A 27,364-nucleotide genomic window follows, 5' to 3' on the forward strand; every position below is an offset into this window, starting at 1 on the left:
TACGGAGCTTGATGATACCTAATCGTCAAATTCAAAATCAAAATTGAGTGTTTCTGATCAACTTAATTTGAATTGCAACGCATTCCTTGTCATTTAAATCAGCAAATAAGGAAAGAAAATATATTTTTCAATTTTCCAGTTTTGCAGGATTTTTTTGCAAGATTAGTGTTGAATAGAATTTCTGATCAGTTTAATTTGGCTTGTATAGTATTTCTTATTATTCAGAACAACAAATCAGGAAACAAAACATTTCTGTCAATTTGTAATTCTCTGGAAACCAGATTTTGCTGATCTTTTTTTTGCAACATTCGGGTTGAGAAGAATATCCGATCAATTTAATTTGGGTCACATTCATAGAACTAGTTAACATTTCTAGTTTTGCACTAGCACTATCGCCAGAACCAATGAAGTTTAATGACCCGAAACATTCTTGTTCTAGGTCTAGTGTTAGTTGAAGTGATAATGCTAGTGCAATACTAGAACTAACACTGGACCTAGAACTAGAAACATTCAGGTTTAGCCGCATGGCTCTCAAGAGGACTAAACCCAAATGATTCTAGGTCTTGCGTTAGTTCTAGTGATAGTGCTAGTGTAAAACTAGTGTAAAACTAGTGTAAAACGATCCGAAACCTTCATGTATGACTCAAAACCTTTTTATGATACATTTATATCCCTTAATACATCCCATAATATAAATACGGCCTTATAAATCAGCAATTAATGTATAAATTATTTGTATTTTATAACTTTTTTGCCATAAAGATAGCGTCAATATATTTTTTTTACATCATGTTCAAAATACATAGTTACATGAATACTTTAGCGTTAAATCCTTTCAAATAGAGATGGGTCAACTCGATTTATCAAACCGAGTTAACTCGAGTTGAAGTTATTTCAAGTTAATTCGAGTTAGACTGTTACTAACTCGAGTTAGGTTTACACTTTGCGCGACCACCAGTGATACGGTGCCTGCGGTTCGACATCGTCCTTAAAACAAACTGAAAAGAACATTTTAATCAAACCGCCTTTGTCGCTACCACCGGGTTCTTCTTCATCTCTTGATGTTGGACCTCCAATAAAACGATTCAAGCAAACTCGCTTTAACATACCAGATTTCTTCAAAAAAATTTGCAGAAATCTGGAGATGATGCGTTGATTCAAATGATAGTTCTGGATTGTCGAAAATAAAGGTTTGCGCAAATACACCAAAATATTAAATACCGATCATGAATTGCCTTCGAGGAAAAAATTGACTCAGATGTTGGAAGAAAAGTATAACCAAAAAACTTCTGACTTGATTTATCAAACGAGCAGTGTATATCATAAAACTACAAAATTTTATGTTAACAGTACAAAAAGCTTCAAAATTATCAAGAAATTTAACGAAATAAGAATTTAACTTTCAACACCCTGTGCCTTGAAAACCACCGACATTTGTATAAGAGATGTTAGGTTAAATCCTCATATTTTAGTGTCTAGTGTCTCCGGTATTCGGGTTTCCCATTCTTTCTGGCTCACCCTGTATATTGAATTACCATACATAGACAGAAAACAAGATCCCCTCCAATTCTGGAGTAAAAAAAGTCTATTTCCGAACACTGTTTTCTAAAGCGGGTATTTTTTATTGACTTACACATCCATCAATTCAAACTAGTGCGCGGTTTGCGAATTTACAGATTTTAGATTTTTGCTACCAACTCGGTTTGAACTCGGTTAATTCAGTTTGGCGAAAATCCGAGTTGGCCCATCGCTACTTTCAAATGCATAATATAAGGAAATACAGGGGGTGATTCTCAACCTATACGCATAAATTTGGGGATTTATTCCTCATGACAAATAAGGAGTAATAGGATAAGAAAATTGTAGCAAAAGTTTTTTAGTTTCCTAGATATTCATGAAATTTACTTTCAAATCAAGAATACATATTCTATGTTGTTTCTAATATTTTCTATGCACAATTGGGCTCGCTGAATCCACGATGTCCCACTAGCGTGACCTAAACCAAGCTGTTGGCGGATTGTCTCAATAGCAGTTTGTATCTGATTTCGTAATCCTTGCTCAGTATTAACTTCCTCAGTGTAAATGCCTGTGTTAAAAACTATATGACAACATGCTCAGTATCAGCCAAGAGGGCAGCATCATCTGCATAGCACACAATCTTGATTTTGTAATCGTTCATACTTTACATTACATACCTTGTAATGTTTGCCCTGTCCTAATTCTTTTATTCTTACTTTGTCGAACGTTTTGATTAGATCAGCGAAACAGAGGAAGGCTGCCTGACGTTTTTTCCCCGGAGTTTTATCTGATTCTTTTCGATGTTCTCAACATTTTCCTCAACATTGTGTGATCTGTACTAGGGTTGCGCATCGAACATTCGATGGCCGCTAACATCGATGCCGAGAAAAAAAACACCGATGTTTTGACATCGATATTACTATTACGATGTTTTTCTCATATCGATCTGGATATTTCGATGGTATACATAAATATTAAACTTTATTTCCAAAAATAAATCAGAAAATTAATAAATTAATCCTCAGGGATGTACCACGCCATCTAACTGTCTGTAGCGCTTTTAGCAACGAGTATATCTGTAGTAGAAGTCATAATTTCGGGATTTCCAGGTCTGATGTTCTGGGAATTACCTACGAAACTACGCACCTATTACCTTTGTTCACCCTGCCTTTGTTTCTTTTACAATCTGGCGTTATTGGTTGTAGTGTTCAGATATAAAGTTCAGTTAATTGCCCTCCCTGTGACAGATACATAGTTATATTAATAGTAACAATAAAATATTGTTTCTATTTTATGCTACTAGGGTAAGTAATAGTTCACTATTTCGCTTTATTATAAAAAAATATAATAATAATAATAAATTAATTTTTAAGACAAACATTTTGTAATGGCTCCTAAAAGGAAAAGTGAAGTATGGCAATTTTTTCAAAAAAACCAGGACGGTACCGCCACGTGTCGATTATGTGGAAAACAATTAGCAATATTGTATTGCTACTATATATTAGTAGCAATACTCATCACATCAATCAAGTAGAAATTAATAAGTACTTTGAGATATTAATACTTTTTCGAGCACAAGCGCTAAAGCAGCGAAAGTAACAAACGCGATCATTTTTATGATTTGCAAGGATTGTCAGTCAATATCAATTGTTGATAATGATGGTTTTAAACAAGTCCTCAGAATAATAGCCCCACATTATACCATTCCTCATAGATCCACAATTACAAGAATGATTGATTCAAAATATGAAGTTCTTTCAAAAGTTATTAAAGAACTTGCTAATCTAAAAAATATTACCTTTACCACAGATGTGTGGACTGACACGATGCAAGCAAGAAGCTTTCTAGAGATTACAGTACATTATGTCAAAGGTAATCTCTTAATTCTATAATGTTATGCGTACAACAATTAGAGGAGCGTCACACTGGAGAATACTTATCAAAAATATTGACAGATACCTGTGAAAATTGAGGAATTTACAAAGAACATGTAACAGCCGTTGTTACGGATAATGCAGCAAATGTGGTTTTAGTTGTGGAGTTGGCTTTTACTAAAGCCAAACATATTAATTGCTTTGCACACACTTTAAGTTTAGTAGCAGAGAAATCTGTAAATTCTGTTGCAAAATTTGTCCATATTTTGAATAAAGTCAAACAAATTGTGACGTGGTTCAAACACAACGTAGTTGCCAACGACGATTTACGTAAGATGTCACAAAATACAAAATTAATTCAAGAATGCCCAACTCGTTGGAACTCTAAGTTCTACATTATAGAACGCTTTTTACAACTACATAAAGAAGTCAACGAAATTTTAATACGCCATACATCAGCTCCGCCAATGGTTAGTGCACTCGAAATTTTGCAGCTAAAAGAAACAATGGAAATTTTAAGGCCATTAGAATCAACATCCACAGAGTGTTGTGGTGAAAAATACTTAACCTCCAGTATGGTTATTCCCATGGTACATTGTATGGTAAAAAAGATTTCCTCATTAAATTATGAAGATCCTGTTTCAATTGCTTTGAAATATGCAGTATTAAAGGAATGTACGAAAAGGTTCGGACAAATGGAAAACGTTAATTTTCTCGCATTGTCTACGTTGTTGGATCCTAGATTTAAAAAAATGAAAAAGTTGAAGTTGTACTGTACTTCAAGAGCCCCGTGTGTGAAATAAACAAAAATCCACTCGAAATATGAAGAAACCTAGAATATGCATATCCAACAATTAGCAAGATAGCAAATAAATATCTTTCTACGGTGGCAACATCTGTTCCCTCTGATCGACTTTTTTCCAAGGCTGGTCAAGCACTTACTTAGCAACGAAATAGATTAAAAGGTGCAAGATTGTCTAAATTGTTGTTTCTACAGACTTTAGACAAAAAGATATGGGACTTATAATTATTTTACTATAAGTATTAGATTAGATTATAACTAAGTATTAGATTAGAGTAATATAGTTGGCTTAAGACATGCCAAAAATAGTATCAGATTTAATTGTTTTATGGAATAAATATTTGACAGGTTGCGATTGGTGTAAACCCAATAAATAATTAATTTCTCTACGTCGCCATCTAGAAATCTAATTCTATTCTTTTCATTTTTGTCCCGACCCAACCCGATCCTGTTCGACCAATATTATATATTATACTGCGTTTATAATAATAATTAATATTTATTTTATTTATTTATTTTAACATAAATATACTCCTGTGCATGAACCTTGTGTTTTATTCTCATCTTTGCAATAATGTTTTACTTTGAAACCGATTTTTTCGAAACATCGATGTTTTCTATCCGATCATCGATCATCGATATGACATCGATATCAGATATTCAAACTTAACATGCGTGCTAACATCGATGTTTTTCTTTCGATGCGCAACCCTAATCTGTACATGTGATTCTTGATCTCGTTACTAAATTTCGCCATGCATCATTTGTATACTCAACTCTTGCATTCAGAAGGACGTGAGCAAACGACACACTCAAATGTATGTAAACATTTTTTTGCAAAAGATGAAATAAGTATGCTGGTATCAGTTCTAAACAGTATAGTTTGGTGTTGCGGTGTAGGATGATTTCCGGAAGCAAAGACTACTTTGTACACTTTGGAGATAATATGATAGCGCGGCCTAAACCAGGGTGTTGGCGGATTATCTCGGCAGCAGTTTATATCTGATTTCGCAATTCTTGCCCAGTATTAACTTGGGTAACGTACACTATGTTTTTTAAGTGGCCCCAAAAATAAATATCAAGAGGATTGAGGGCGGGCGATCGAGATGGGACAGGCCAATGGACTACCTCTACCTGTCCTTCTTCCGGGAAGCATCTTATCTAGATGTCGCCGCATATATCAGATACCTATGAAACTAAAAATCTTTTACTACAATTTTTTTCACCTATTACCCATTATTTGTCTCGAGGAACAAATCCCCAAGTTTATGCGTATAGGTTGAGAGTCACCCTGTATATTACAAAAACGAAATTTGTCATAAATTTTATGACAACGTACCCGCTCGAATGTTAATTTACAATTATTTTCTTCAATTACTTGGTCATTTAATCAATAATTAATTTAATTTCAATTAAATGATAATCTTCTAATTCTTTCATTACGTTCTGGTTCTTTTTGTTTTCTTCCGGGTAACGCTTAAGTCCCCTTTGCAACCGCGTCTAATCTAAATCATCGTTGTGTCCATAGCAGAATCAAAAACCCATTGGATTCGATTCGATTAGAAGATTGTGGTATCCAGACCATTACGAATCGCGCTTCGTTTGGTTTTCGATGATGCATTATTAAGAGTGCCTTTTACGGAATACATATCTAAACAACGATCAGGTGTGTTAACTTTTTAATTACATTTTATCATTTTCTCTTTCTTCGTTTTGGTTTTTGGTTCGGCTCGAGAAAATCATCCAATCGTGTATTGGATTAATTTGTGGATAATAAATAAATTACCGAACCCAACCTATATCATAAATAATTCAATGGTGACGACTATTGTGCAACATTTACAGTTACAAGAGTTGGTCTCTGTAAATCTATCCTTTATGCATCTTTTCACGCGGTTTCGGTCGCTCATTGTGTCGCCCACTATGTCACATTATACCGTTAATAAGGGATTGTTCGAGAAAAAAATTTTACAAAATAAATAAAACCCAAAAATTATACGGATGTTATATGAACATAAAAGTCAATGGCAAGGATTTGAATTGTGTAATAATTGCAAATTGAAAATAATAGTTACGGTACATAAGAGGCATTGAAATCGAACGGTTTATTCTAAAAGGTTAAAGTTTTACGCTATTGCATTCTTCGTTCTATCTTTATAAGTTGACGTGTTATTGAGTTAAATGTGTTTAACCGCGTGACGACGATGCAATGGCTGTTGGTTTTTATTTTATGATGGAAGGAGTTTTTAATCTCATTAAGGAGAGATCAGTGTTTTCACTTCCCCTCACTTATACTTATGTACCCATGGGAAAGAAAAATGAAGATTGCGTCTGGATAGAAAGTCAGTCTCCGCTTACTTCTTGGAAACATTCGTGAAAGGCGAGTGTTCTTCAACAGAAACGTCCTTTTTCTTTTTTGAAAATAAAGATTTTCATTTGAATTTATTAAAGTACTTTCAAATAAACACATTTATTTCAAAATTATCACTAATAGTTAACATAAATCTGCAGTAAAATCACCTATTCATGAGGAAATAGATTTAAAAAAGTTAATTCCTTATTTAAGATTCTAAGTAGAAATATTTCATTTTAAAACATGATTAATAACAAATTCAAGTTAAGGAACCCCGGAGGAAGCTTGTATACAAGTTTTAATCCTAATGGCAGAAAGAATCAGAATTGAAAAGAATGGAAGAAATGGTCCTCTAACAAGTCAACAACCCATTTTGATGAAAAGTGTGGTTACGAAACCTGAAATGCAGCTTTGAAGTGGATGCTACCTTGGTAACAAAAACGAAAAAAAAATATGAGATAGATACATCAAAATTCATAAATTATAACTGTTTAACAGGATAATGCAAGGAGCAAGATCTAAGAAAACTCCGAAAGTGAGATGGGAGGATGTGAGGGACAAAAACGCCAAAGATATACTTGGGTACCAGAAACTGAAGAAGGATGACCGTGGACAGAGACAGTTTTACGACTTCTTATGTACTCTTAATTCAAATCTATTTGATACATTTTTATTTTATTTGCTACATTATATGGGGGCGGAAGCATATGACATTTTATGTAACAAAATGGCTCCACAAGACCCTGACACAAAAAATACGATGAAATTGTGGAAATGCTAAATCTTTCTACTCACCGGCCCTACTGGAAGTTGCAGCAATCTTTCGATTTCGATCCCAGAAACAAAAGGAGGGAGAAACGATTCAATAATTTTGCCATGCTCAACAAAAGCTGAGTATAAATTCGGAGTTCGGTGACTACTTGGAAAAAGCAGTACGAAATCAGTTGATGTTTCGTCTTCTTTCAAAGAGAATTTAAGCCCGGCTTATGGAAACCAAGGTCTGTCCCTAGAAATTTTAACAAGTATAGACACTATCGAGAAGCACGTTATCCAACTACACGGCGAAGCTACAATCCTGACAGAAGTCAAAGCAGTGAAGGAACAGAAACAAATTACAAAATCACATAATAAGTTGAAATTCTAAAATAAACACAAATATTGTAAAGTAGATAATACTAATAAATCCAATATTGCATGTTACAGGCGTGGGTGAACATTTGGCAACAAAATGTTCATTTAACTTAAATATATAGTATTCGAAATGTGGTAAGAAAGGTCACCTGCGCAAGGTCTGCAAGGCGAAGGTGAAGCTAGTCGAGGAAGTATGTCAAATTAAAACAGAAGATGTACATTACAGAGATAAATACCGTATCCAGATACCTTTCGGAAAGAAGCTGGTGAATTTCGAGATTGAGTCTCATTTTGCAATACAAGCTTAAAAGTGGTAGGCTATGCAACGGTTAAAGTGAATTATAATAACTTGTATACTTGAATGTCTATCTGACGTAAGACAATAAAGAGCCTTTGCTAGGAAGAGAATGGATTCGCCAACTTAACTTACTACAATTTAGTAATGTCAATAAAGTAGCAAATATACGGGTCAAAAATTAACGGTTTAACAGCAAAGTTACATTTAAAGGAAAATGCCCAAATTACACCCAAATTCATTAAAGCTCGTAGAGTTCCTTCTAAATTCTTACCATTAGTAGAGCAACAATTAGATAGATTGGAACAACAGGATATCCTTGAAAAAGTTAATGGTTCGGAATGGGCTACACCTGTCGTACAGGTGTTGAAAGCTAACCACAAAATTAGGTTGTGTGGGGATTTTAAAGTTATAATTAACCCTAATCTTGTAGTAGATGAACATCCCTTACCCACCATTGACGAATTGTTTTCTGACATGGCTGGTGGTATTTCATTCATAAAAATAGATCTTTATAATGCACCTTTTAACATTAAATACACATAAAGGGATATACAGATGTAACAGATTGCTATACGGTGTGGCAGCGGCCCCAGCTATCTGGTAACGTTCTATGGAAGCCATATTGCAAGGTATTCCAGGAGTTACTGTTTTTTTGGACGACATAAAAATTACTGGGAAAACGCAAGAACAACATTTACAAACTCTACAAGAAGTTTGTAAATGATTAAATCAGTTTTTCAAAGACGTGTATTACAGTTACATTATAACCAAAAGCGGTATAGAGAAATCACTTGAAAAAATTGAGGCAATTAACAAAATGCCTCGACCGACTAATATACAAGAGATTAGAGCCTTTATCGGGTTGATTAATTATTATGGAAGATACATTCCTAATTTAAGTTCAATTCTGTATCCATTATTACAGAAAAATACAGTTTTTAAATGGACTATACAATGTCAACAAAGTTTTGATAATGCAAAGGAAAATTTTCAAAGTCCTAAATTTCTAGTACATTTTAAACCAAAATTGACAATTACAGTAGCAACAGATGCTAGTCCGTATGGTGTGGAGGCAGTACTCTCACATATTTACCCAAACGGCGAAGAAAGAGTAATTCAGTACGGTTCTCAAATCCTTTCAGAGACGCAAAGAAAGTACTCTTAAATAGATAAAAAGGATTATGCAATAATTTTTGCAGTAAAAAAGTTCCATCAATATCTGTATGGAAACACATTTACACTTCAAATGTTTTTACCAACGAAAAGCTTGCCTATTTACTCTGCAATGAGAATGCAACACTATGCACTATATTCACAAGGTTTTAATTACGATATTAAATATAGAAATACTAAAGATCATGTTAATATAGATTGTTTATCACGACTACCTATTAAACAAAATTCGACAGATTGTGATGTCATAGATGTTTTTCAAATTCAGACCATAGAAACTTTACTAGTCATATTAGAAAAACTTGCGCTTACGAAACTTAAAAAGGTAGTCAATTACAAAAAATTATAACAAAATTACACGGAGTTCAGGGTTCAAATATGAGCCGTTTAAGAAACGTGGTAAAAATTGTGACAATAAAAACATTAATAAAGGTTGCTGAGAGTATCTTTACACCCCATACAAACACAACAATTACACTTCGCAATGTTTTTACCACTTGTCAATTAAGAAATGAGTATCTAATGGATTTCAACCGGAAATGGAATTCTCGTTAATTGAGATCAATTATCTTCGCAATGAAACTTTACTGGACGTGTTATACTGCCTCCTCAATAATTTACTTTTATAGCTTTATACTTTCTTGTTATTGGGGGAACTCTGAAAAATACTTAGCATAATGAAATGCTTCAATTTATCAGCTTTTCCTTAAACTTCTTTCTTAAAATCCTACTCTTCCGAGATACTAAGCACTATCTGCATAAACAAAGAGAAACCAAATCATCCTGTATCCTTAACCGTCTTGATTTTACAGTTTTAAATCATACGTAAAGGATGATTCAAATAATTCAAGTTAAATACAAAGAAGTTTACTTTTAGGTATATGAAATTCAGTATATAAAACATTCGGATTTAGCCGCATGTCTCGCAAGACGGCTAAACATCAATGATTCTAATTCTAGGTCTTGTGTTCCTTCTAGTGATAGTGATAGTGTAAAACTAGAACTAACACTAGGCCTAGAACTAGAAACATTCGGATTTAGCCGCACGTCTCTCAAGATGGCTAAACCCGAATGATTCTAGTTATAGATCTTGTGTTGGTTCTAGTGATAGTGCTGGTGTAAAACTAGAACTAACACTAGACCAAGAAGTAGAAACATTCGAGTTTAGCCGCACGTCTCTAAGATGGCTAAACCCGAATGATTCTAGTTCTAGATCTTGTGTTGGTTCTAGTGATAGTGCTGGTGTAAAACTAACACTAGACCAAGAACTAGAAACATTCGAGTTTAGCCGCACGTCTCTCAAGACGGCTAAACCAGAATGATTCTATTTCTAGATCTTGTGTTAATTCTAGTGATAGTGTAAAACTAGAACTAACACTAGACCAAGAACTAGAAACATTCGAGTTTAGCCGCACGTCTCTCAAGACGGCTAAACCCGAATGAGTCTAGTTCCTAGGTCTGGTGATAATTCTAGTTTTAATTCAATACAAATACCACTTGTCAATTAAGAGATGATCGCGAATTTTCCTCAATTTGTTATTATCTAATGGATTTCGACCGGAAATGGAATTCTCGTTAATTGAGAGACGTTACTGGAGGTGTTATACTGCCTCCTCAATTATTTACTTTAGCTTTGTTCGTTCGGACTGCACTACTTCCACTAAACAGTTTAGTGCAGATGTTGTGTATTCGTTGGGCCATGCGCAGTGCAATTTCGTGCAACCGGTGCAAGTTAGTACAGATTTTGTTGCACCTGGTTTCGATTAAGTTCAATAAGTGCAGTGTAATTCAGTGTACCTAAATTGGCGGAATATTTGGAAGCGTGTTTTGTAATAATTAATATTAATATTAAGAAATGAAACCTTATAATAATTAATAGTTGTTGTATTAGAGAACACAGTACATTGAATCCCAGTAGAGGCAGCAGAAAATGCACAAGATAGATTAAATCGGGGCGAACGATATAGATTCGCGTACAGCTTGAAAACGAAAGCAGCTATCGAAATGTGGAAAATGTAAACTGATATTCATTTTTAAAGAGCTTTTCATTGATATATCACACATATCCGAAGGATTCAGGGAATAACTAACTTTTTACCTCAGTGCAATAATTTCTTGTGGTTGTAATCACGTGCTTGACAACGCTATAAAAACATTTATTAAAAAAAACATTCTGCGATGATTTCATTTTCCGCGACTATTTCGCTGACAATCTCCTATTCGTCCATTTCAAATATTATACACTTTTTTTGATAAAAATCTGTTCGTTGCGACCACGCTTTACACACTTTTCTGACCAGCACTCAGTTGACAAGTCATTGCACTTACTTACACTTGATTACACTATGACGTCATACTAGTGCCATGTAGTGCAGAGTAGTGCAGTCCCAACGAACAAAGCTTTTATTAGTTATTATACTTTCTTGTTACTAGAGTAACTCTGAAAAAAACTTTGCATAATGAAATGCTTCAATTTATCACCTTTTCCTTAAACTTCTTTCTTAAAATCCTACTCTCCCAAGCTACTAAGCACCATCTGCCATCTTTTCATTTTGTCCTTAATCTCACGATGATCTCATTTACTCTGTTGTGCAGATTCTGCTTTCTTACTTTGATTTAAGACATATCGATTTAGGCATCTTCAAATCTGATTTACTGACAGTTTTTATGTTTTATAATCATTATAGAAACATTTTTGCCTTTATTTCTTATCATATACGTGTAGTCTTAGACAAAGGAATGGGATAAAACTCTCATTCACGATTTAGAACGGAGAAAGTGACGATCATAGTCATTCAGTGATGTGGTAAGTTGCAATTGGGAAGACATAGAGATTGGATTCAACCACCTTAATCTGTTATTTAGTGTCCAGAGCTAAATTACGCAATCAAGACTGGACTGATCAAAAGTAACGATTGGTCTGCAGTGGCAATTTTCTGCCAAATTCAATAAAATAAAAAAAATTGATTGAGATGGGTAACTCTTTATCCAGAAACCATTTTCGTAAGCCAAAACAAACGAAATGAAACCATCAATGTAATAATTATCTACCATTGGGTACACTGACAAATCGTTTATAATGCGATGATTCAATCTTGTGGTTTCGAACGATCTTGTGAGTAATCCAGGAAGGAGAGTTACGTTACGAGTTTTCGGATAAATGCCTCTAAAATTAATTCCACGTTTTATGGCACGATGATATATAATCCCGTTGTACCGTCAATCAAAAGGTAACAGTAAGGAGAGCGCGTTTTGTTCCGACCGTGATGGAACCGAATTTCGTCGATTTCTCGTATACAGATAAAGACCATGTTACAATTTCAAAATGGTAATAACGTTAGACGGGGTCTTTCGTAACAGTTAAGTTTCGGTACTTCTGGTACTACCGTTTAGCGAAGACGGTAAACGCCATGAACACGGTTTCCACACAGAAAGTGACAGTTCGAATAATAATAACAGTTCTGCCTCGGGGGATATGACTCGGGGCGCTTAATAGAAGAAGCAAAACGGTTCGTTCGCATTATTCGATCAAATGATATAATAGAAAACGATCGAGAAACGATCCGCAAAGAACAGTGGAATTGTATATTGTCGATTTCCGTTATGGGATCGTAAAAAAATTTTATTTGATCTAGAAAAACCGTTTTTGCGTTTAATATCGATGATAAAAGAAATTTAGGAGTTGGAAGAGAAATCAACGGTTACAGGCTAAGAAAGTACAGTATTAGTTTTATGGCCGAAAACCGCACAAGAGAGCAATGCGGAACGAGTCGTCTTCTTCTTCTGCCGTAGATGGAGGAACTTTCTATGCGGTAGAAGTGAAACCAGACTGTTTGGCGTGACTGAACAAGGTTGGAAAAATCCAACTGTAATGAGAAAACGTCTCTTAACACTTTCTACTTTTATCGTTTCCTGTATTGTTTTGTAAGAAACCATTTTGGGTATTGTCTTGCCACCTCTTCATTTTCAAAGTGGCTTTTTCCTCTTTTGGCAAAAACAATTCTATTCATTTCAAAATATTCTTTAATTAATGTTTATTTACAACCGTAATTGAAAGAAGAAACAATAACAACCCGATTAACCGTTAAACAATTAAGTTAAGTATCATTTCTTGTTTACTTCAATTCTAGTCCAAAATAATTTAATAAATTAGCAACAATTGGAGCGTTGATTCTGTGGGATATGCAATGATTTAGAAAGTTTAATAGAAAGAGAAGAAACGGTGTGACTCCGGGTTCCCATGGTACGCTTGACCAGCTGAAAAGAAGAAGCGTATAACAATGTCAAGAAAGAAAAGAAAAGGGACGACTGGGGTAAGCAAGCGTGTAATGCGATAACCGCGAATTAGTCTCGTTTAATATTGATACGAAACGAGGTGGTCGCGTAATGACATAATTCTAGAACGAATTAAGTAGAGCGAGCTTAAAAAATGTTTTCTATAAGACAATCGTATTATTCCGTAACGATGGTGTTGTCATAATCAGTTTTTGTGTTTGTTAAAACAACACAATGCGTTCTAAAAAATCAAAAATTAATTGCCAAATTCGTTCCAAATACAATATCGTTGTTGATATCAGAAATGAAAAATCTTATAAAACTTTTCTTCTCACTGAAAGTCGATAGAAATTTAATTACGCAACTTGAAAACCTTTAGTTACACGTTTAAGCAATCGACAACGGCGACCTTATTAAGTCCAAGAGATTTCTATTAGGAAATAAAAGATGATAGCAACGTACATATCGTGACAACGATACACCAATAACTCAAACGCTCGTTAACTTTTAAATCGCTTGCTTGAATCTGCTGGGATTCGCAGACAACCGGGACGACAACGACCGCACGACGCTTGCCGCTGCGGTTACTTTGCTCAACGTTTTTCCTCAACGTCGTCGAAACATTACGTAACGTCCAACTAACCGACCTAACCGAACACTTTCACCTGCGCGCCCGTCTTTTCAAGGATCCCAACGGCTCGCAGGCTTAACCTGGGCTGGGAGAGCCTAAGCTGCTCCCGCGAGCGAAATTCTTCAACCGTTAACCTTGATGGAACTCTAAAAAAGGAAATTGCAGGTGTTTATTCACAATTATTATGACATATTCGGTTCTTTAATAAAATGATCGGTTTCTATTAATAAAACGTTTTGAACTTGATTAGCAAATGTTATCGTCTTAGGTTGAATACATTTATAGTTTTTCCATAGTATTTAGACATTTACAGTTTTTCCATAGTATTTAGACATTTTTAGACTTTTCAATCCTTCAGTATTAGAAACCAACCAAAATTTTGCTTCAATTCGTTTCAGATATATCATTAAAGCAACGTTAGTTATAAACTTACAAGAATTTATGGAGTCAAAGAGGAGAAGACTCCAGAAATGGACTTCTGCTCCAGAAACGAACTAATAATAAACAACATATTGGTACTTCCTATTGAACTTGATTAGCAAATGTAATCGTCTTAGGTTGAATACATTTATAGTTTTTCCATAGTATTTAGACATTTTTAGACTTTTCAATCCTTCATTATTAGAAACCAACCAAAATTTTGCTTCAATTCGTTTCAGATATATCATTAAAGCAATGTTAGACACAAACTTACAAGAATTTATGAAGTCAAAGAGGAGAGGACTCCAGAAATGGACTTCTGCTCCAGAAACGAACTAATAATAAACAACATATTGGTACTTCCTATTGAACTTGATTAGCAAATGTAATCGTCTTAGGTTGAAGACATTTATAGCTTTTCCATACAGTGAAGTCAAGAAGTTGGCATGTGGAGTGCTGACGATCTTCGGGTCGACATATTCGTTTGAGCAAGCGTTCTCTTGCATTAATATAATAAAAAGTAAAGTTAGAAGTCAACTAACAAATAAAAATCTAGAGTCGTGCTTGAAACTTAAAACAACAAGTTAATCTGCATCAAGAAGATGTGTGTCGTAGTTAGTTTATAATACACGACGTTCTTCCAGGGATGCAGATTCTTTGAGTTTGATAACATATCCGTCACAAGTGTCACAAGTATCAATCCCTGGTTCTTTGAAGGATAAATTAAATTTCGAATTGAAAATTACATTATACAACCACTGCTTGGGAATATCTTTTTTAGAATTAAGAGAGACTTATAGTTTTTCCATAGTATTTAGAATTTTAAATCCTTCAATATTAGAAACCAACCTGAATTTTACTTCAATTAGTTTCAGATATATCATTAAAGCAACGTTAGATACAAACTTACAAGAATTTATGGAGTCAAAGAGGAGAGGACTCCAGAAATGGACTTCTGCTCCAAAAACGAACTAATAATAAACACCATATAGGTACTCCCTCCCATATAAAGAACAACACAAGTATACCTTTAACAACAGCAGAGGCCAGAGATCAATGATATACGACATAATTATAAATCGAGCAATACTGACAACCTTGATAATGTAAGATCTTATTAGAACAACCCCGATAATTCGAAAAGCCCTCCCAACTTATTGGAAAATATAGCCTAAAATCACTGATATCCAAAAGCACAAACAACTATATTAAGAATTAAGTGTGAGGATCAATCTTGCTGGATTTGCAACGATAAGTCAGAGACTACTGAACATATTCTATATGACTGCGTCAGAAAGGTTTGCCTCACACCTACTGACATAAAGGAACGAGTCCTTGCAGCAATAATTTAAAAAATGATCGGTTTGTATTAATAAAACTTGTTGAACTTGATTAGCAAATGTAATCGTCTTAGGTTGAAGAGATTCCATAGTATTTAGAATTTTAAATCCTTCAATATTAGAAACAATCCTGAATTTTACTTCAATTATTCAGATATATCATTAAAGCAACGTTAGATACAAACTTACAAGACTTTATGAAGTCAAAGAGGAGAGGGCTCCAGAAATGGAGCTGCTAAGGAAGGTATTTTACCTTCTAATCGAAGAACTACAAAGTTTGATTCTAATAAGTCTTTATGTATAAATGGCGTTCTTGAGTTATGGTGAAAGGTCATGGTCTGTCCAAGATTTGCTAATGTTTCTCGTAAACTAATCAGTAAAGGATAAGTATCAATACTACTGAACATATTCTATATGACTACGTCAGAAAGGTTTGCCTCACACCTACTGACATAAAGGAACGAGACCTTCCAGCAATAATTTAAAAGATGATCGGTTTCTACTAATAAAACTTGTTGAACTTGATTAGCAAATGTAATCGTCTTAGGTTGAAGAGATTTATAGTTTTTCCGTAGTATTTAGAATACTACTACTATGTGATTTGCTAAAAAATTCATCGGGGAGTCGTAATGGTTGACTAAAAACTAGCTATGCAGGTGAACAACCAAAATTTTCTTTTAAACAAGATCTGAGAGCAAGTAGAACAATTGGAAGATCATGTTTCCAACGATCTAAGCTTCCTCTAGCAATAAGTGCGGTTTTCAAAGTTCTTTCAAAGATGATATGCTTCTGTCAATCTTGTAAAAAGTTCAATTATAGTAAAAATGTACGTTGAAGGGCTTTAAGTCAATATGAATATGTTCAAACCGGCCACTTGGAATGTTGAACTGTTAGAAAGGTGATTTTGTATGTTTGTTTATTCTAGAAGTTTGACATTTGATACAAGATTTTGTCTAGTGATAAATATCAGAATTCGTTCTTAGCCAGAAAAATCCAAATTTTACAACATTTTGCGATAATCGTATTCCAGGATGTGAAATATGAAAATTTGAAAAGATTGTTGAACGTAATGAGATTGGTACATAAATGCGTGGTAGAGGACGAGAAATTTCACACCACAGTTTTATATTTGAAAGTGAAATTTGCTCCTCTGATAAAATAAATTCTGCAGTCTTATTAATTTGCTTGTTTAGGAGAAATTGAAGTTGTGAATCACAATCCTGTTCTGATTTTAAAGTTTCAACATCAGAATAAGGTAAGTTAACAGCATCGATATCTAAACGATATAATGTATCAGCTACAATGTTGGATTTTCCTTTAATGTATCTAATATCAGATGTGAATTGTGCTATTAATTTAAATAACATGATTGTCTAGACGATTTTTTTGTTTGCGAAAATATAGAATGTATTAAAGGTCACCAATTTATAGCCTTTAGAGTATGGCTTAAGCACACTGATAATTCAAAAAGCCCTCCAAATTCATTGTTACTACTGACATAAAGGAACGAGACCTTGGAGCAATATTAAGGTTCATCAAACGTCTAGATTTGCTCTAAACCTTTGGAGTGCGTAAATTACAATATATCTTATAGGTCGTGACGAGAAGGGCTGCTCCCCTCAGCCCGGCAGCAACAAAGAAAAAAGTCTAAGAAGGAACTGAATGTGGAGATAACTTGGCAGACCAAAAATGAATCACGAGGCAGCAAAGGAAGCCATCGGTAAGAAAACGTTGCTAATTTTACGTAATAAGAGATGAATGATGAAGCAGCTTCTGGAATAAAAAGAATCAAAATAAATTCCTAAAAGATTCCTACTTATTATTAAGATTAATAGAACACCAATAAGAAGAAATGTCGATCAATATAATTTTTTTTGTTGAAAAATTAGAATGTTAAGCATATGGAAGACGAAGAATATTCATTCGGAATGATTACTACCTTTTACTGATGAACTACTTTCATCGAAATTGACGCACGTCTTTCGTCAACACATTTGCTGGGAATCGTGCCACATAGCGTGTTCGTAACAATACTCCACCATCGTTAACGAAGACGTTCTCCTATAAGAAGTTCCCCGGATCTAGACTTAATTACGTATTAATCTTTTCCACTCTCTCAATCTCCTCATGTGTGTATCAACACAACAACGCATGTATCAATTACCAAGGTATAAAACACAAAGGGTTTCTCTTCTTTTTCTTCGTGCGCGTGCTACACAAACCGTAACGTATTCATTATCGTCATCCTGGCATGAATAAGTGGGTTGAAATTCGTGAATATAAACAAAGAAAAACCAGATCATCCTGTGTCCTTAACCGTCTTGATTTTACAGTTTTAAATCATGCGTAAGGATGATTCAAATGATTCAAGTTAAATACAAGAAAGTTTATTTTTAGGTATATAAAACATTCGAATTTAGCCGCATGACTCTCAAGATGGCTAAACCCAAATGATTCTAGTTCTAGATCTTGTGTTAGTTCTAGTGATAGTGCTAATGTAAAACTAGAACACTAGACCGAGAACTAGAAACATTCAGCAGTATCGATCGGGCATTTATCACGGTCGGACGCGTCTTTATACTCCCATTGCAATTTTTCAACAAGTGCTTTTCGATAAACAACGTGCAAACTTATTGCAATTATAAACATTTTTAAGCCCCTTAAGGGATTCGTTATTCTCTATAAACAACAAAAGAACCTCCGATCATGTATCTCCTCCCATCAAGGAAACCAACAAGAGGTACTCATGGGATCCTTCTATCTCAAAATAAATATGCCGCCTTAGAGGTTGTTTCTGATGAGAGCAACGAACCTAGTACTTCGGCTTCAAACAACCCTAATAATAAAGAGGAAAATAAAAACCAAAAAATTTCCCCTATTTTTATCCATAGTGCCCTAAACCACCAGCAGCTAATTACTGATTTAAAAGCAAACACAAAACATAGTTTCACTACTACATACAAAAATTCAAATACCAAAGTAAACCTAACCCATGCTGATGATTACAGAGCGGTCACAAAATTCTACAAAGAAAACAAAATCCCTCCGTTCTATACCTATCAAGATCCCTCCAGTAAACTTCTTTCTGTGATCTTTAGCAATGTCCCGATATCAATATCCAATCAAGAAATCAAATCCAAATTGAATCAACTAAACCTACCAGTCATAAGAGTCACGAGATTGCTCAATAAGTCGAAATACCTCATACCTTTATGCGTAGCAGACCTAGAAACCACAGAGAACGCCAAAGAAATCTATCAAGTCAAGGAAATCTCCAACGCAATCGTCACAGTCGAAGCCAGGAGGAATTCCCAAAAGATTCCTCAATACCATAACTGCAAACGATATGGACATGCTTAATGAGCCCTAGGTGCGTCAAATGCGGTGAAAATCACAACCACACTAATTGCAAAAAATTCATCCAGCTCAAAGCACGCTTGCTCCAGCTCAAGCAGGGAATCAACCAAACCAACAACAATTGCAGGCACCTCTCCTATCTTAAAGATTTCCTTGTTTCCCTAATACCACAAATCAAAACATTCGTAATTAACCATTTACTCCCACATTTAATTCACGACTAATCTAACAAACATACATAACCTAATCATCCTGAAATTCTGAGTTAGACGTAAAAATCTGCTCACTGACTTCAAAGATTAAGGAAGCAACGTCTCTCCAACGAAACTCTTCAAAAGGAATCCTACAAGCAATTACAACCTTCCCCCTAAAAACATCTTAGACCTAATCAAGGAAAAACGGAGGGTTCGCCGAGAATGGCAACAGACGCGTAACCCAGAAATAAAAACTACACTGAATAGACTAATTCATACAATTTCTCAGGAACTAGATGCTTATAGAATCAACAATTACAGAAAACTCATCGAAAGATTTGAAGTAAATGATCCGGGCTTGAGGAAGACCACTAGGAAAATAACGCGGACATATCCACCTATCCTATTAGTGAATGAAATATCAGTATTCTCGGACGAAGACAAAGCAAACACCTTTGCGGAATATCTGGAAGAATGTGTTCGACCGAATATGAATAATGAGAATATTCGTCACATTACCACAATCCAACAATATAATGAATCCCATCTACTAACTTCAGCAACTACCGAGACCAACAGAATCTCGACTATTGAGTCACATCACAGGAATTTTGAATCACTGTCTGGAAATTGGCTACTTTCCGGTAGTATGGAAAAAAGCGCAAATCCGAATGTTCAGAAAGCCATGCAAAATCAATACGGACCCAATTATCGCTCAATCAGTCTCCTCTCATCCGTATCTAAGCTATTCGAACGAGTCATCCATCATCGATTACAAGAAGAGTTAAGCCTCCTCAAAATAATCCCAAACATCCAGTACGGATTTAGAGAGGGACACTTCACGGTTCACCAACGGACAAGAGTAGCGAAATATATCGAGGAAGCAGCATCAGTTAACTTAGACGCAGAAGACACCAGTTTTTGGGGAATTTTTGCAATTTTTGGGTTGAACAGTGTTTCTGATCAACTTAATTTGAATTGCAACGCATTCCTTGTTATTTAGAACAGAAAATTAGGAAACTAAACATTTCTGTCAATTCGTAATTCTCTGGAAACCAGGTTTTGCTGATTTTATTTAAACTTCCTAAGGTGGAAAATAGATGTAGAAAAATTTTGGCACCCATATTTTTCTTGTTACTAAGATTTTTCATGAACTGCAACTTGAAAATATGTTTTTTAAAACTAAAAATTATGATTTTCTGGAGTATTTGGCTCTTGCAAGCGTCTAACAAAAGTCGCTCAACATGCGAGGACTCTATTTGGCTTGGTATCGTTTTTCCACGCTGGAAATATCCTGATGGAATCTTTCTCCATGTTCGTCGCTGACGCCTCTTAGGTTTTCAGGAAAGAAGTCGAGGTGAGAGTGTAAAAAGTGAATTTCGAGTGACATATTACAACCCAATGCTTGATAAGTCGAAAGTAGTTCTTCTATCAGAACTTTGTAGTTGTTACTTGCCTTTTCGTTGCTCAACATCTTGGTTGCACGACATTTTTAAAACTTTTCCAAGCAGATTTCTCTAACGGACTCAACTTTTTTTCGAATATGTTATCTTTGAACAATTCCCCTGATCTGGTGTCCAACGAAAATTCCTTCCTTTATTTTAGCGTCACTAACTTTAGGAAACTTTTCTTTCAAGTACATAAAACCTGAACCGTTGCGATCCATGGCTTTGACAAAAATTTTTTATCAGGCCTAGTTTTATATGTAGTGGTGGCAGAAGTACTATGGTGGGCTCGACAAGAGGAGGTTGGATAACATTTTTATTCCTAGGAGGGAGGCTTTAGCCAGTCTTTCTGCAATCCGAAAAGTAAAGCAATAACTTTGAAATCACCACATAGTTTAAATTAAAAATGATTATACTGAATTTTTTCTAGTAGCAATTTCATGTTTTCGTAAGTTTCTTTCATACCAGAAGCATACGCTACCGGAACAGAGAGTAATCTATTTCCATTTTGCAGAAATACAGCTTTTTGACGAGTCTATAATTAAGCGCCAATCTTGTGATTCAAATTCAATATCTAGCAAGTTTATGACCGAACTAACATTATTGCAATACACTAAATTTTTTTCTTGCAGAAGTATTTTGTTAGTTCTTTGTCACTACTACGAAACAGACCTTAATATCGGGATGAAGCAAATTCCATTCTTTCAATCTGAATCCTAATACTTCAGACTGCTTTTTTGACAATCTCGACTATTGAGTCACATCACAGGAATTTTGAATCACTGTCTGGAAATTGGCTACTTTCCGGTAGTATGGAAAAAAGCGCAAATCCGAATGTTCAGAAAGCCATGCAAAATCAATACGGACCCAATTATCGCTCAATCAGTCTCCTCTCATCCGTATCTAAGCTATTCGAACGAGTCATCCATCATCGACTACAAGAAGAGTTAAGCCTCCTCAAAATAATCCCAAACATCCAGTACGAATTTAGAGAGGGACACTCCACGGTTCACCAACTGGCAAGAGTAGCGAAATATATCGAGGAAGGGTTCGAGGCTAAAAAGTTTACATCTGTTGTTTCGCTGGATGTGGCAAGGGCCTTTGATACAGTCTGGATGGAAGGATTAAAAAACAAGCTCAATCAAACGGGGTTAACTATTTACTTGCCATTCCGTCACCATCAATGGATACTTCTCCAGCACTCAAAGAATACTTGCAGGCATCCTACAAGGTAGTAGTTTATCCCCTGCTCTGTTCAACATCTTTATGCATGATATCCCGACCGACGTAAAATTCGAAATGGCTATGTTTGCGGATGACATGTTAATAATGGGACAAAACGGCATCCTTATTGATGCTATTGAGACACGTCAAAGGTCAGTGGACAAAATCCAGAAATAGTTATCAAAATGGGCCAATCTGCTCAATGCCAGACCAAAATTTTTTCGCTAAGTTCTTATCGAAATGCTCCTTACATTATTATAAACGATCAAGAAAAATCAGTGGAAAGCAAAACCGCCTCACTTGGAAACTCCACATAAACTCAAAGGTCAACCAATGATATGCCACGCTTCGCCAGTTATATCCTCTGACCAATAGAAAATCACCACTGCGAACTGAGTGCACTCTACTTCTTTACAAAGCCCTCATCAGGCCACTCAAACTTCACACATCAACTTCAAACATGAGAAAAATTCAAACCCTAGAAAATAATCTTCTGCGGATTTCCGTGAACGCGCCGTGGTTTGTAAAAAACGAGGAGCTCCATGAAGACTTAAATGTCCCAACTATCAGCGAATTTATTAAAAAACAACTAAAAAGTTTTTTGACAATATCAGTAAGTGCTCTATTGCGGTTCAGCATCAAGTTGGTCGCCAACAAATCCACACGCGTTTAAAGAGGAAGACCTAATAGCATCCGATTCGGACTAGCATTTCACAGTTCGGAAGTTACATATTTTGTAATCCATAGTATTTATATGTAATTATTTCTTTTTTGTATCTACGCAACAACGAAAAACATGGTAATTGTTGAACTGGTTTTGACATAAATGAATCGGATTTAGCCGCACGTCTGTCAAGACGGCTAAACCCGAATGATTCTAGTTCTAGGTCTTGTGTTAGTTATAGTGTTAGTTCTAGTTTTAATTCAATACAAATATGCAACATAGTGATATCTTATGTTTACTAGCGCTACCTATGATTGTCACTGGAACCAACATTAGACCTAAAACTGGAAACATTCATACATGTTGCATTTTATGTGGTACGCCTTAGTTTCTATGGAAATATATTTTTATACAGGTGTATCTAAATTGATGCGAAAGATTTTAAGGGGTGATTTTTCAGCGAATATTAAGGGGTGTCTTTCATATAACATTTTGGTCAAAACCACTTCTCCTCCAAGTTACAGCCTTTTCAAATTAGGGGAAAAATAGTTTTTCTTTATTAAATCCACTATGGAGGAATTTGGAAGGATGAAATTTGGCAGATAACTGTTGCTCATAAAATAACATTTTTTATAATACGAAAATGTTGTTAGAAGGAGCTGGAAAAAATCAACCCCTATAATACTTTGCATCAGAACTTTTTAATGCGTCTACATTTTTCTATTTAAAAACTTGATTTAAATAGAGGGAATCATCAATGTGCAACTTTTTTGTCTCTTGTCATTTTCTCTTAAAATTGTTAGTTTGATCACAAAAAATAAAATAATACATAGGCTAAAGTAAATTAATTCAGAGATTGGTTATTATTAGTCAAAAAAATGAACTTATGTCAAATTGAATTCAGTATTATTTTATTTTTTGTGATCAAACTAACAATTTCTCAGGAGAAATATTATTATTAATTTTCGTTAAAAAATCACCCCTTAAAATCTTGCGCATCAATTTAGATACACCCTGTATATAGCATTTTAAGTGAAATTCACTATATAATATATTATGTTACATATCGCAGCGTATTTAAATTGAATAGTATATACCTTAACCTAAATCCTTATTGGATAAAACGACGGGTTGTTAAAGAATAATTTAACAATAGGAAGTTGAGAAATACCGGCGCGAAGATGAGGGACAAGTACATCAGATTTCAAAGTAAGTTTCCCAACAAGGAAAAATCAAACTTCTTTTCCCCTTAAGCAATCTCCTTTCTCGATACCCAACAAAGGAAAAAATAATAAATATTATTAGACTCTACAACTATATAACCTTCGCGATCCATATAATTTCCCGAAGAGGCCTTGAATTTCGTACGATCAGAGAATAATTTCAAGGTTTGCTATTCCTTTTACGGCCAGATAACCAAACCAATCGAGTCATTATATTTGTGTATCACGTATTTTTAACCATCAAACGGATTCCGACAAAGGAATTACTATTCTTCAATATTCAAACGCGGTGATGAAAAGCGAGAGTGGCAGTCCTTTTGATGTTACAGACCTTTAAATGTCAGCTTACGCACTCCAGTCGTCGTACACAGTAAATTATGCAGGAATTCGTTCGGCCGCGTTTAAACGCGCAAGTTTTCCAAACCTAAAACGTGTCTTGAACAAATTGCGTTTACGATAATCGCTCGTGGTACTTTTAACCTAGTTTTAAACTGTTGTTTAACAGTTTGTACTTCCGTTGAAAATAAAAAAAAAATAATAGTAACAAGAAACGTCGTCAACTTGACCTCAGTTAAAAGACCTGTCGCGCAATTTCTGCTCGTCGAGATGTTATTTTTTGCCCGGTGTCGAGTCATTAAGGTGTGCCAGCATTATCGTGTAAGGTGAGCAGCAGCGCCGAGATATACCTTTAAGCCGTCCGCAGCGATAAATTAGCGCATTCTATGCCGTGGGTTTTCGCAATTGAGCAACTAACACCGCGAGTACCTTGGGAACTATTACTTCTCGGTGGTAGTTGTGTGGTTTGTTTCAATACCAGAAGGTATTGAAACTTACTATTGACCAACGTCACAGTTAAAAAGAAAAAAAAGTGTAATTGAAAGAATTAGCTGCAGAAAAACACAAGTTGATTTAAAAAAATAAATAGTTAAGAGTTCGTATGGGTATGGTAGTTGTTAGATCGAGTTTGTTCGAAGTGAAATCGAGAGATTTAGTTTCACTGACGCAGCGAAAACCGCAAGCGTAGCGGAGCTTTTATTATAAAGGAGGAACCCGTTACAGTTACGACCGTTTTCAGGAAAAACGTTAAAGGTGACTCATTGATGGGGGTCAAATCATTTTTACATTTCTGCTAAACGTTCGATTCGGATAACGGAACGTTTCATTTTCGATGTTTGTTTTCATTAATTTTAACGAACACTTTCTATAAAAGGTGCAGTGCCAAGGATATTTTTAAAAAATACCTGTTTTTGGATTGCAGTTCACCTTTTCCTTTGTTAAAATATTTTGGTGTGTGATTCAATAAAAAGCGTTCATTGACCTTTAAATAATAATGTAAGGAATTCTAAGAATATCAATAACATCATAAATTTCTTCTTCCTTCTTCTCTACTTCCTCATTTTAAGGCCTTTGCCTTGTACTCTATAATCTAGAGACGTGGCTGGAATGATGAATTCTAGTCCAGGAAGTTTGTTTGATCTTGCCTTATTATTCCTTGCAATTTTCGGCAATCTGCGCGACGTCTGGACACTGCAGAATCCTCTGATATCTTCGTTTCTCTTATGGTACCCCTGCTATGAATGGTAGGATCCTCATCTCTGCTGTTCGAATAAATTTTACTTTTTATTTAAAAGATCTCACTTTCTATTATTAAAAAAATGAAGAATAGGTCGATTTTCCTTTTTGAGTGAATCTCGAAGAAAGTGTTTAAACAACTCAAACAACGAGAATTCCGTCTATTTTTAAGAACACAATAACACTTAATAACATTATACCAGTTATAATTTCTTTTGGATGAATAAAATTTCTCCACGTTTATTTTAATTTATTTTACTTACACATTTCGATCCTTGTGAGTCATCTTCAGAGGATTCATCAAATTTATGCACATATTAATAGCATGTCAAAGTTTCGCATTTCCGTGCATTAATGAGGTCGAATTGGGAAAGAAATCTAAAAATAAGTTATATTGCGAAAAATTTATGTACTATTGTTATTGCCAATAAATATTTTATTATGAATGATTAAGAAAATGTCTTGTTAATTTTATGGAATATGTTATAACAGCTATAGCTAACCATGTTAGTTCCCACTTATTGTAAAAGTGTTCAAATTCCTCAAAGTTTAAAAACATTTCTATTAAAACAACTTTTTTTCTTGCGACTTATTCATAATCTAGTTTCGTTGCAAAAGCTCCTAAATAATATTTCTAGTTTTTTTTTATCAAGGCACGCAACTCAACAAATTCGTGCTCTTAACATAATTTAACTGAAAGTGTTGTGTCATGAAAACCGAAAACTTTTTGTCCTCAAGCAATTGAAATTGCCTTTACAACCCGGAACACAACCTTTAAAAGTAGGACAATGAATTAAATATTGCAATGGCTTTCCAACAATTATAAATAATGAATGTAATAATATAATAATGTAATAACATCTAACAAAACCTAATGATTATTAATGTTCGGTATCAACATGTTCTTATGATATAGTTTACACAGGAACACTATTTGTGTATGAAATGTCCAAATGATGTGAAAAGCCCAATTCGAAATAGATCAGCATCAACATTATCATCAATAACCTCAATAATAGCTTTGCAGCGTTTGAAACAATTTGTTAACATTACTGATTATTGCACTTTTAGGAAAACTTGAATAGTAAATTGGCTAACGCAATTTTTGCGTCTGGAACATCCTTCTCCATTATAGAGCATCCACTGTGGAAAGGTTTTTTAACACTTTAAGACCAGCTTATACATTACCTTCCCGAAAATGTGTTTCAACAACATATCTAGATCATGACTACGCTTTATTAAAATCAAAATCTGATCTACAACATTCCGACAACCTTAATCTGCAATGTGATGGGTGGAGCAATATTAGGAATGAAGCCATCATAAATTTAATAGTAACAAAGCCAGAATATTTAGCTGATAAATTAAGCGAGGTAATTGAAAAATATGGACCTGAAAAGTTTTTTTTGTGTAATAAGGGATAACGCTGCAACTATGCAAAAATCTTTCAAATATGTCCAAGAAAAATATAGTCATATAATTACATTAGGATATCTAACACATACTTTTCACATAAGTACGAAGGCTTTCACGGCCGGTGTGAATTAAACTAAGATTAGAACTAAAACTAGAACTAACACTAGAAACTTTCGGGTTTTGCCGTGCGTCTTTTAATAAAAGGTTTGACGTTTCGGATGCCATGTTGCAACCTTCTTCAGAAACTGGTTCGAAGTGACGAGATCCAAAATCGGTAACTATATATAAGTCGGAAAACCTAATTAATAATCAGTTAACGCTAATTACAAACTAATTAATAACTAATTGCGTCGCGTCCGGTGTGAAGCGGGAAGAGGTCTTCGTGTTCACCACCATCTTCCATATTCTGCGAAGCTCCCAGCCATCCTCTCTGTTGACATTATTTTTATGTCGG

General features: G+C 34.8%; 1 protein-coding gene across 5 annotated transcripts in view; it reads right to left on the reverse strand.

Moving 5' to 3' along the window:
* Window positions 1–27,364, reverse strand: part of LOC111413443 (CCR4-NOT transcription complex subunit 6-like twin) — a 115,509-nt gene that overhangs the window by 34,693 nt on the left and 53,452 nt on the right. The window lies entirely within an intron of this gene.

The sequence above is a fragment of the Onthophagus taurus genome, chromosome 3 (assembly GCF_036711975.1).
Source record: "Onthophagus taurus isolate NC chromosome 3, IU_Otau_3.0, whole genome shotgun sequence".
Taxonomy (NCBI): Eukaryota; Metazoa; Arthropoda; class Insecta; order Coleoptera; family Scarabaeidae; genus Onthophagus; species Onthophagus taurus.